The sequence below is a fragment of the Pinus tabuliformis genome, chromosome 1_2 (genome assembly GCF_031772625.1).
Source record: "Pinus tabuliformis cultivar Carrire ecotype Pingquan chromosome 1_2, CPIR1, whole genome shotgun sequence".
NCBI lineage: Eukaryota > Viridiplantae > Streptophyta > Pinopsida > Pinales > Pinaceae > Pinus > Pinus tabuliformis.
The window spans coordinates 372,262,499-372,275,658 of record NC_142298.1 but is presented as its reverse complement, the minus strand read 5'-3'; the positions used below and the strand labels follow the sequence as shown (position 1 = coordinate 372,275,658).

Genomic DNA, 13,160 nt, shown 5'->3' with positions numbered 1-13,160 from the left:
GGGTCTTCTTTCTAACAGTGTTGTGTACAAGTCTCTTCAATTATGTGTTTTGGAATTGTTTTTTTGGGTGCCAGTTCATGTCATAGGTGTTTTTTTTTTTTTCGGTTGGTTTATGGAATGCCCATGTGACCAAGTGCATGCCCATTTGTTGCTATAACAATAGTGATTGGGATGGTGAAGCTGGTAAGGCAAATCCAGCTCCCCCTATTGTTCCGACATTAGGATCAAAATGAGTTAACACCACGAACTTCATCAAGGAATACAACAACTACAGATAATGTTGGATATGTCATTCCTATTGAAATTATAGTATATGATGTGAGTTACCCCATATATATAGTTTTTTTTTCTAATAAAAAATTTATTTTTATCTTTAGAAAAATTGAACCTTGGTGAGAGAAATAATATGCTTTGACTTAGCCACTTGATCACAATTTTTTTGGACTAAAAAATGGTAGGCCTTAAGGAGAGCACAAAATTAGCTTTTGGGCTTGTAATCTAGTCATGTGAACTAACTACCTATTAACACACATGACCAATCCATCTTGATGGGATGCCACCATGTTTTGCCATAAGTTTGATCTGACATCTGAGTGTACTCATTGGTATCTTCATGTGTAGGTAAAACTTATGGCTTCCCATCATTAACACCAAGCCCCCTCTGTAGAACGAAATTTGCAAATATTGTTAATTTTTTTTTCCCAAACTAGAAATGCCCTAATCTTATATTACTAAAGGGGCAACATTGATCATTCCTTCAAAGAATACATACTATTACTAAGTCATCGAATCTTCTAAGCCATCATTAATCATAATAGCCTTCCCTTTATCCTCTCCATTGAAATATGACAAATGCAGGAGATCCAGGTCCTACATCTAGCTTTTTACAATCTTTTCTTAAGGCAATCAGGAAAATGAACATTAAATAGTTATAAAGTGGAAAACCCAAAATTTCTCAATTTTAATTTCCTCCTTTGGGTAAATGTTCAAATTTGATAGCATATCACTTCTTCCACAAAAGGTGGAAACTAGAAAGTGGCCATCCTAGTCAATTGTTGGACAATTTATACAGATTTGTGGCAGCACCAAGGACTCCTAAGACTTCTGCATGATGGTAGAGTTGTAACATAAAAATACCTTTAAAAAGGCCTTGTATCCTAGTTTATACCTTCACATAGGAAATGGGTCGCTCCAAAAAGTACAACCACAACCTTCTATATTCTGACAATTACTATAATATGGTTTATTAATGCTATTTTATGTAATCTTCTTTCAGCTGGAGCACCATCTACAAAATGAATTAGGCATAATGCCTCATTTTTTAGGGAACTCTTGCATCAAAAATAGCTTACATTCTTTAGTGTTATTTATGTTTTTCATAATTGATTTTCATCATTGACGTCATCCGAACAATTCCCAAATGTAGAATCTCCAATCCTACTGTAGATTGGAACAAGACAATAGTTTTGAAAAATTAGTAGTCCTTTTACTACTATATTATATGGCAAGACTTGACTCTAATTGAAGAAATTAAAGAATCTTTAGGCCACCTATCATGGTAGGAAAACAAGCCTTCAAAATATTTTGTTCTGCAACAAAAACTAAACCACAAAGAGATTTTAAATAAAAAAGAACCATCACCAACCTGAAAAAGAAGCAATTGGTTCAAGTCCACAAAGGACACTTTGAAAACCATTCTTAACTCCAATGTTATCACACTACATAAACATTTCCACAAAGATATATGAGCTCAGAGAATATTAGTAGCAAGAAAATATAGAATGTCATATATGATAATCATAACCTAAAGAAAATAGTTACTCGCGCCAAAATTAGCCACAAATTATGTTTTCCACAATTTCTAATATAATGTGTGTTGTGGTAGCTTCTCACCCGTATTGCATAGAAGTAACTAGAAACATGAGACATGTTATGCAACTTATAAATTTATAACAATTTACTTAAAAAATATATAAAGTTGTGCATGCATTTCTCTTAGTGAAGAAAGGCCTTGAAATAGACACAAAGATGCAATGGATTATTTCTAAAGAAAGAAAAAGAAAATGAACAAATCCATTCAGAACAAAATACGAAGATGTAAACTAATAACAACCTATTCTTTATAATGACAATAAGGGGGTTATAGAGAAAAATAATGCAAAGTTTAAGTATAGCTCTTTTTGGCCATTAGGAATTCTTCTCTGGAAACCACTTTTCTCTTCTACTGATAGCTAAACAAACCTGCTCAGATGAGCTCTTTTCCATGGTAGATCTTAAAACTCCTAGTGATCAGGATTTCAAGGAGAAGGTAGCATATTTCCAAATCCTGTATGTCGAATCTACGGAGCAAGGAAGGAAGGTGCTTTCAAATCATGATCATTTCATGAGGAAGTTAATAGAGTTGCTGTAAATAATGATCAAAACACCCACTCTCCAAGGAAATTCCCTTTTCGTTGTGGAGAAAACCTTAGTTGAAAAGTTGATGGGGCAATGGCCAAGTTACAAGGACCTTTCTATCTGGATAATTAAGTATTGTATCCCTTTTATGAAGGGTTTTTTCATTGTTTTTCTTTACAAAAGAGGATATGGATTTCTTATTTCAGCTTAAGAAGAGGCCATGGCCTGATATTCAAAAGTAGTCCCTACTTCCTAATCTCTCAAGGGCTGCATTTGAATCATTGGATGTTGAAATTAAGCATAGAATAAGATCTCACTATGGCTAAGTTAGACAAAACACATAAACATCTAAAATTTTACGAAATGGGAATGCCTAGAAACATGAACCCCCAAAATGGGTATGTATGGGCACAATATATTAAAAAAAAACAAATAGATGTGTAGTTTTTATTAAATAACACATTGTATTGTATGAAAGTAAGAATGATATACATGAATGACATTTTAGGAGACCCATATCTATGTTAACTCTCATAGATGATTACATGATGCAAAATCCCATAGCTTTGTAACCTTTATAGCTCCCACAAATTGGTAGATCATCCTGGAAGTAAGAGGATGGATAGATTTGAATTTACTGGAGTTCATTTGAAGGAGGCATAATACATAAAAAAGTCATTTTTATCTCGAGGGGATTTTATCGTAGCATTGGCACATATGAATCCACAAGCCATATTGAAATAGAAATTTGATTCAATTGCTTCAAGTTTAATGAGGGGGAAATGAAAACGCTTTGATGTTTGGGCACATAACTCCTAAACTAGATTCATATGAGTCGTCAAGAAACAACCTTAAAATTGTTGACTAAGTGTCACTTTTTGAGCCAGGTACTGCTCGCTTGAATAAAAAGAGTGGAGAACTTTGTTAACTTAAAAATCAGTGGATATTTTGAAGAAGGCATTGGAAGGGAAAGGAAGTTTTCAATATAACAAGTTTACCACTGAGAAAAATGCAATAAAAGTGCCAGGAATTTTTGTCAATGTTACCAACTAGGGAACCTAAAAAAATTAATGTTTTAGTGAAGCCTGAGGTGAAGAACATGTTTTCCATCCCTCCTGGATTCGACTTCATTCAAACCATTGATATTCAGTATACCTGTTATCTCCATGAAAGAGAAGAATTAGTTGCATGCCTAGAAGGGGATTATGTGATACTTCATGAAACAATTTTCCCTGTGGTTTCCTCCAATCTTGGCTCTCTCAGATTTTTCACTGCACATCATTTTATAGGTTTTCGAAGAGATTTGGAATCCATTATTCATGGAAATGTTACAACAGATGGATTTGACGTCACACTGAAAACACGACTTGGTAATGGGATATTCTGCAATAGGAAAGCTATACTAGGAAACATGTTTGATGTCCTTAATAAAGTTGGGGATGATTGTGTTTCCAATCATTACCTTTGTAAGAATGAATGTTATGAGAAAAACCCCCTTATAACTAAATTGTAATACGATGGATTCATAGTAGCCACCCCTACTAGAAGAACAACCTATTCTACATCAGCTTGAAGCTCGATAGTGCATCCTAATGTCCCATGCATGCTTTTTACCCCAATATGTTGCCACTCACTGCCATTTTGTCCTATGATACTTCCAGATTCAACTCAAATTGAACCAGAGATTTCTGGTGCTACTCAAAGTAATTCATGTGTATTGTTTCAAGGTAAGAGATGTCAACAACTCTCAAAAAAGTGGTTCTGTCCGTGTTTACGTGAGCAAGCAGCCTCTTCCAACTATAAATGAATGCAATCAAACTAGTAACTGTTTTCAAGAAAGTCATATTTGTGATGATGGATATGATGATGGAACTATATTTGTGTTGCATATGTTGATGATGAGGAGTTTTCTTAGAGCTGATTCTGGAGTGAGGAAGCCTGTAGCATTGAGAAAAGGTTACTATAGTGATGTGGGAAATTGTCAAGTTTTAAAAAATACATGTTGTGAGGAGGATCAATAAAATATCTATAATCTTGTACCAAATAAATCTACAACAGGTAAACAGGCACTGGGAATTTGAAACAAGTCCAAGAAAATTGTAAGTGTCCATTGGAAGGGACATAAGGTCTCTTTTGATACAGGCAAGGACAAAGAGGAAGGGTTTGTTGATGAAGAAAATACAAAGCAAGATTTAGTGCAAGATACAAATTTGAAACGTAACAGGGCTACTAACCATATAAAGAATACTGAGACTGTGATTGACAATGATATATCTAAAGAAAGATCTCGTGTTGTAGTAAATAATTGTTTTAGACATAGGCTTAAGTGGAACAAAATGTGTAGACAACTACTTCAAGTCATCTAGATAAATTGATGAAGATTAAGAACCTAGAAAAGAGCATTTGATCACAATAAAATTTCTTCTAATCTAAGCTTTCTTCCAACCATCATGCTACTTGGTATTTAAAGAAAAAGTTTGAAAATAATTCAATTTCATGTAAAATCTGAATTTTGAATCATGAAAATAAGCTCTTTCAAACAATTTTTTCAATTCATTTTTGCATGAAATACTACTAGACACATCTAGGATGTCTAAGAACATATACAAGAATCACAATAGTAAACAAATTATATTTTTTCACAATAAAATATATATTTTTATAAGAAAATGTTGCAGTGAAGCCAAACATCATTGTAATACAAAAAAGAAAATTGGTAGCCATAACTAAATGTCCAAAATGCAAAATTATAGTCCCTCAAACCATATACTCAATGTTCCCTGATCCAACCTCTTGTGGCCTTACAGGTGTATTGCCTTACATATATAAAAATGGAAAAGACAAATACTAGTTTCCATGCATACTATAATCATTTTCTTATTTATCCTGCTTTGGCTCACTTCCAATAGCCCTCCATGTGTCTCTCGTACTCGATTACAGCAACAGGGCTAACCTTATATGTACTTTCATCCATTATAATATTTTGAACAAGATGAATACCCCTATAATTCTACAAAAGGGAAAAGATCTTCCCACAAATGGACTTGAATCTTCAAGAGGTGGATATGACACAATTTCTAGAGGTAAATCGAAATGAGCCACGATTCTTCGAACCATATGTTTTAGGTTCCATAGATTTACATTGAACTCCAAATACTTCCTATAGTGAATCCCAATTAATGCATCACTTTTTTGACAATCCTAGAATTCCAACATGTGATTGTTGTGTCCATTGCATACGAGTCCCTAATATATTTTTTCTTTAGAAAATGATCCTCATATTATTCCTTCCTTCTTTTTTTTCCACGTAATGCATCTCTTAAAGTAACCCAACTAGAAATTTTCCTTCATTCTGAGTATGATACATAGGGTAAACCCACTTTTGTGAAGCTCAAAGCTTTGCCATGTCACTTGAAAGAATAGAACCTGAGTGGGAAGGATAACATCATAACACTCCATCAAAGAATGGTGCAATTCACCATACTACACTGCACCTCCACTCTTTCTTTTACATGTGCTTCACTCTTGTTTTTACCCTACCATGCTCTAAATATTCACAAGAAACACTCTTCCAATGGTAGTGAGCCATTGCCACAATCCTAGAAATATGAGCAAATAGCAAACCACCATTCTATGTCCATTGCTCCTGCCAAAAGTAAAATTCTAAAGTAGAGACAAATAAGTCAAACAAAATCTGAATTCCCTATTGAACAAGCCCACACACCTAATGCTTGCACTTGGAGAGGCTGTCAAAGTTCAAATCAAGGGAGAATAATGCAATATTAATTCCAATTCCTGGCTAAATAAACCGACAAGTGGCACTTGACTCCTCCATTGTAGCCTTCATAAACACTTATGCAAAATTTGTGAGGAAGAACCATAAGGGGTGATATTGGTGTATTAAATTTCTATCGTGTCAAACTTTACATGATTTTATGTGTGCTTAAATGAGGGATCACCATAATATTTAAATGAATTCATGGGGATAGATGGATGTAGTAGGGCCCCATTTGAATCACACACCCATCTGCAACCTACCTCCCTTGTTAGTCTACCTTACCACAACCTTGTGTTGCTTTCATGGGACATCAAAAAAAATCAAATCTTTCAAAGTATTTAACCTCTACTAGAATTCTTTGTGCTAGCCTATATAGACTGAAATTATTTGAAATCCTTTTGATACATTAATGTTTCAACTATTGAGGGGTCCCCACCATTGTAGTTGTATGGACCCCTTTATATTTTAATATTCGGAGACCTTCGTATAATTCCAAGGCTTCCACCTCATTATTAGTTGATATCCTTTAAGGTTGAAGATACCCTCCCCACACCTACCTCCCTAATAGTAATCAAATTATAACATGTAATAATAGACCTCATCTATGGAGAAAAACATGAACAAGTTTTATTTTTTAGCATGTAAGCCAACATACCACCCCTTTGTTGTTTCACTATAGTTCATTTATTCCTTTTCTTATCTCTGTTGGGTGGTTCAAGTTGCTTGGCTAATGTTGGTTGTGGGTTTGAGCTTATCCTTTATTGAGATTTTGACTTACCCTACCACATCAATGGACAAGCACATCCCAATCCTTATCTAGAATAGGCCAAAGCTAAAGTGATGAAGAAGTGCGGTTTACCCCCAGTGTCCATGGCAACAGATTTGCAAGTTGCAGGACTGTACTTTACCCTATAGAGAGAAGGGTTCACCCAGGCTCAAATAGTGCAGAAGATATTGATGAAGACATTGAGAAGTTAGTCTTTAGGAAAGGAAAACCTCCTTATTTCAAGGTGGGCAATAGTCACCTCCATTCATCCTTAAATTGCATTCACTCATGAATCCTACACAAGGTTGCTAGGCTAGATGAGGAGGAAGAAGAGGATGACAAAGGAAAGGGTTTGGAAGGAATTCCTCCCTCAAATGTTTTTTTGAATGATCCTAGGAACACAAGATACTTACCTAATGGTAGAAAACTTTAGACATGATGTGGCACAATTAGATCTTTTTGGCCTCTCGTATTGATGCAAGAAGTTCAGAGACCTACCTGAAATCTATTGTCATATATGGAGCTCACATTCACAACTATTCCCAAAGGTATCTCCAAGAAAGCCTACAAATTTTGTACTCTCTCATGTGAAAGGGCTCCTTTCTCAGTTGCCTGATAAGGGAAATCTTGGAGAACAGGTGGACCAACAGTAATCCAACCCATATGAACCTCTTATTTCTACTAGCTAGTGTCATAGTATGTTATGATAACCTATATTACTATCAAATGCATGTCAATAATATTACAATTTATAGTGTTCCCTATGTTACTAGTTCCAATGTTAGTATGGTACATAGTCCTAATAGACTCTTGCACCTTGGTAATCATATAAACTCCCAGTAGACTCTTTCAGCCTAGAACCCATTATTGTCCCAACCCAACTCTAGTAGCCTCCTCTATCATTCAAGAACCCATGATTGTCCCAACCCCTGGAGGGAAATGCACCACCCTAACTAAAAGAGATGACTCCTATATCTTACACATGATGCTCTTGTCCTTTGATCCCCAAACAGTTGATTAAAGAAAATTCATGAAAGAAAAAAACCATATAAAGAAGGGTGGAAAAATCAAGTTCGGGGCACTTCATGTACCATGATTTCTCCCCCCTATACATTACATACCCTTGTGTGGGTTTCCCCTTATCTAGCTACTCTTATGCCCGACTATGTGGCCTAGGACTCCCCCTCTCATTCCCTATTCCATCTCACTTATTTGTCACTTTTCACCCCCATTAGAGGGATGTACCTTCAACATACTATCCCCTTTAAGTGCTAAAAAAACCTAATAAGGTACTTGGGTAACCCCCTTTCGATCTTGGAGACATTAGGACATGCCAAAGCCCACAACGGAAGGGCATGACATTATGATGTGCCCACTTTTTTATCCATGCTTTGTAAGCTCTTTTACATGGTTATTTTAGTGACTGGTTGTCCTAGAAGCCTAGGGGAGGCATTGAATCTTATGCAAGATTATATGGGGAGCTAACCCCCAGAGGTCTACATTGGCACATGTAGGGTGTGCATAGAGAACCAAGGGCCTCCATAGCAGTAGAAACCACTCCATGGATCTTCATGGATGCTTAGAGGCTACTACTGATCCAATTTTGTGATGATGGTGATATGCTTGGTACATTATGCCCAGCAGACCGCCACAGGAGCCCCACAATCTTGGAAGGTGTCGCAGAACTTGTACTATGTCATGGCATCATTCATTCCACCACTGGAACCCTTCCAAAGGATCTATAGGCATCTCCAAATCATATGGAGACCCATGGGGTCATTTATGTGCCCTTAGAGCCACTATGAACTCCATAGGTCTACTACTTGGATACGAAGGGGCCATCCCCTTGTCAATCATATTCAAAGGAATTTATTCCTCAATATGGCACCTTAGGATATTACTGAGCTTTTGGAGGGCCCTACGGCATGTACATATTATTATTTGGCCCCTTGTGAGGCTTATTTTTACACTTATGGGCTAGTTTGGTGGGCTTTTGACAAATAAGGGTTATATTTGCACATTATTTTATCATTAGAGGCCAATGTAGGCCCATAGGCTATTTCAAACTCCTTAGGAGGCTATATATTGATCTTAGATACACTCATTTGTATTATCACTTGACTTGAGATCTCTCTAGTCATAGAGAAATTCACATTTTTTCTCGGAGGATATTTTTTGGAGATGGACGAATTTTGACGTATAGATTTGAGCTATTTATCTTGTCCAAGATCTTTCTCTTGTGAATGAAATTCTAATTGGATATACTTTATAATTTTGTAAGTGTATTTTGATGTTATTATTATTGTTGCTACATAGTGCTAAAATTAGGCTAGTTGTTGCATAATCAAAATGTGGAATTGAGCATGTTTTAGTTAATTTAATGTATGGGCCAATGTTACATGAATGAACGTCCTAGAGATTATTTGTCTCGTTAAGCTTGCATCATTTTCTTTGAAGTATAAATGCTTGAAGGTCACTTTTCTTTTCTTTCTCTCAGGAAACCAACTTATTACTCATCACCATCCTTGATTCCATATCTGCAAGTGAATTAGGCACTGGTCCCTTAAAGGGGTGATCATTTTAACCCTATTTTTACCATTTTCTTCTTTTTTCCCAAGTCTAGCAACGTTAGGACACCAAGGGAATCAATTTCCTAAGAATTGACCGAAGGAAAAACTTTGATCTCCTACAAGATACTGCGGTAATTGGTCGCCCCCCTTCCCCTCCAAATTTGAGGTAATTCTACCAATGGAATCTCCAAGAATCCCAAGCCCTAGCTCTCGAATCAAATTTTGCCTAGACATCCCAAAAGGTTAGACATCAATAGGATCAATTCAAACTTTTGAAGTAAGTATTCATGTTTGGTCCTTTCCCCTCACCTTGTCTAGGATAGGAACATCATTGGTTGCTCCATTCCCTCCCTGAGCATTGGCTGGGTCCACTTGGCCCTGTGTGGTCCCACTTCTCAATAAAGATTATTTCTCGAGGACCATTTGTGAATCCAAGTTTCCAAAATGATTATAGGGATTGAGAACCTCATTTGTAGGCCTAACCTTTCTCCCTCAACCCCTTCAATCCTCACCTCTTACCCCTGGTGGACCAAGTCCCATTCTTAAAGAGAGAGCAAGTTCCATTCCTCACTCCATCCTTGGGAAAATGCTTTCAAGGTCACTTCCCACCTATCCATTGACATATACTTTACAAGTGATCCGTACACTACTGGGACTCCTCCCATCAGTGAAATTCCGTAAAGAGAAAGGAGACTTAGTTGTGGTGACAGTGGCCTACGCCTCCACCTTTGCACTTAACCCAGTAGTTTCCCTCTTAGGAACCCATTTAGGTTCCTTGCTGGTTTGAGTGCTAACATGACCACATCTCTAGACGTGCCTCTTACAAAAAGCTCTGCCATTTACACATTTTTAGAAGCCATTTCTTCTACAACGATTTCTTATGTTGTGTTTATTTCTTCTTCCTCCTCTCATCCTACTTCTAGCTCTAATGAGACATCCAATGAGATTCTAATGTCTGCATGTTATGTTTAGCATGATTTTTTCCTTGTATATATATATTATATTGAAGTATTAATGATTATCTTTTGGTTGTTTTTCTTTTTTATAGATTAGGGTTAGGAGTTTCTTTTGCACTCCCACTATCTACTTGAACTAATTGCACTAATTCTACTTTTGAATCCCACTAATTCTTGTGGTCATTAGTTGGAAATTAAACATAATCTTCTCTTATCGCATCTACAACTGCATTGCATTGATCTTAGTCTTTATCACTTTAATAGATACTTTAGCACATAGATTCCTTCATGTACTTATAATTATTTCTATTTTTGTTTTAGGAAATGTCTTTCACACTCTCACATTGTCCTTTTGTTTGTTGGATGTACTTTTCAGTCTCATTGAGCTACTCTTGTGATCATTTATTGAAAATAATAAAATCACATTATATAATCTTATCGAGTATTGAACTTTGTGTTAGTGAGCCTAATAGATTCAGATTCTCGCAATTCAATGTTAAAATAAAGAGTATATTTGAAATTTTGTCTACTATTAAAGAGGAATAAAGATCTACTTGAGATAACTAGTTTGTAAAAATACATTCTTCCACTAGAATGGTGCTTTATCCAGTAAATAATATCAACAAATATGGATTGGGGAGCAACCAAGAAACAATCAAAATCCTTAAAAAAGAGAAATGACAATTGATAAAATTTAATTGACAATTGATAAAATTTTAAAGGGAATTTTTTTTATAGGAAATACAATAATGAGTGGCAAGGCTAGTTGCCTAGGACATTTTCATGTTCAGTTTTGATAAGGAAAATTGTATGTAAAGGAAGTGTTCAGACTTCATCTAAATAAAGATTGATATTCTGTATGTTTTTGGACTGTCACTTTATTTAAAAAAATGTAAGAACAATTAGGAAACAAAGCAGCACCAGAAAATTTATAGAAACAAATGCACAAAACTGAAGAAGCAAGAACTCCAAAGGAAACTACTCTGACTCTTGAGTTTGTTACTATTCAGTGGCAGATGTGGGATTTTGATAATGAGAAAAGGATCCATGCTAAAGATTAGGGTTGTATTGATAAATTAATGACTTTAATCAGTCTCCTCTGTTCACATGAAGTCCACCACAAATAATTTGATGGGCTTCATTTCTTTAGGAAAATATTTACTTGATCTGTCTAGCCTTGTACCAATGGCATATCACATGAATGAGTTATACTAGATATATTTCAGTCTCTCAAACAAAGTTTTATAGTATCCCAAACAATATTATAGATAGAAATAACTATCTATGTACTTATCAATATTATGATAAGCCACTCCAAGAAGTTAGACTTTTTGTTTTGTAGTATTTCCAAGAAGTAATGAACATTATCCTCTAAGAACTTGAGTTTAAAGTCTAAACAACCAGACCGCTGGGTTAGCTCATATTCATCTCTAATATGCTCCCAAATGTTTTCATAGTTTTCATTTTTCCAGGAAAGGCCAAGTTTAATAATTGCATCAGCAAGATTGGAATTTTCCTTTCCTACAAGTTGAAAGAGTTTCTCTTGTGTCAGGGTAAATGTGCTAGCTTTTTCCATTCTGCGATTTAAATGTGTAGAATTTTCCACCATACCGTCAAAATGTCGAACAAAATGGTCAAGGGAAATACTTTATCCAACTATATAGTCTAGACCACCTTGGATCCATGTCTCTAAAGATGGCTTATGCACTACATCATAATCATCCTTTCTTGCCTCATAAAGTAAACGTGAAGCATGTTTTTTGGAAATTTATAAATATCCTTCTTCTTCATGATCAACAATGTTGAACAATACAATAGATCAATATTGGAAGATTAACATATAATGGCAATTGATCCAACACTCCCTTCTCTCTTTAGTGTCGTTCACAAGTACATGTGTTGTATGGTGTTGTAAAGTGTTGTTTTACTTGACTATGGCATAGTTGACATTTAGTGTAGGAGGGGGCACAATGTCAAAAAAATGCTCCACTTGCAACCTCTTCAATTCCACACTAGTGGAAAAGAAGAAGGCCTTGAAGGGAATATATTTAGTGTGTTCTTCATGATGGACTCATGGCTCACTTCAATGGACAAATTATTCACTCCCGCCGAATCCAGTCAACCTCATGTGTGGTTGGGAAAGAAGACGAGAATATGACATAGTCAGCCCACAACTTTACACGGGTGGCACTATAATTTCCCCACAACATGAAATTAGCATCTATGGAGTTCTTTATTGGGGACAAGAATCGAACATTTTCTACTGACAGTGGTAAAGGATTTAAAGCACTTAAGCCCTTTGATCCCGTGACATGCGACCAAACGTGTGAGAGAGAAGGCGCCAAGGGTTGGCGTCAATCCGAGACTTGCAGAGTAAGAAAGCATGGCTTTGGGTTCACAATATTTGCCTTCTTCACCTCATATACCCTTAGACGCAAGAGGAACATGAAAAAAATGATTGTTTTAGGAACGTGTTTCACAGGATGCATGTATGCATGCTTGTGCCTTCAAAGTCACTATGGGACACTCGGAGTCCAACCGGAAGCCCCTACTAGAGAATAGATCTCAAATCTAGCGGTCATGCGAAGCCAAAAGTGGCCTCAACACTCGATCCTTCCAAATGTTCCCTTCCTTGTCCTTCTTCCTCATGGAAAAAACTTTCAAATGGAGGGAAATAAACAATTTTGATTTTC

The 13,160-nt window shown here is 36.0% G+C and overlaps 1 pseudogene; it reads right to left on the bottom strand.

Annotated features, from left to right (window-relative positions):
* Window positions 1-2,297: 2,297 nt before the first annotated feature.
* On the bottom strand, window positions 2,298-12,852 carry LOC149205926 (protein RETARDED ROOT GROWTH, mitochondrial pseudogene; annotated as a pseudogene).
* Between the last annotated feature and the right edge of the window lie 308 nt (window positions 12,853-13,160).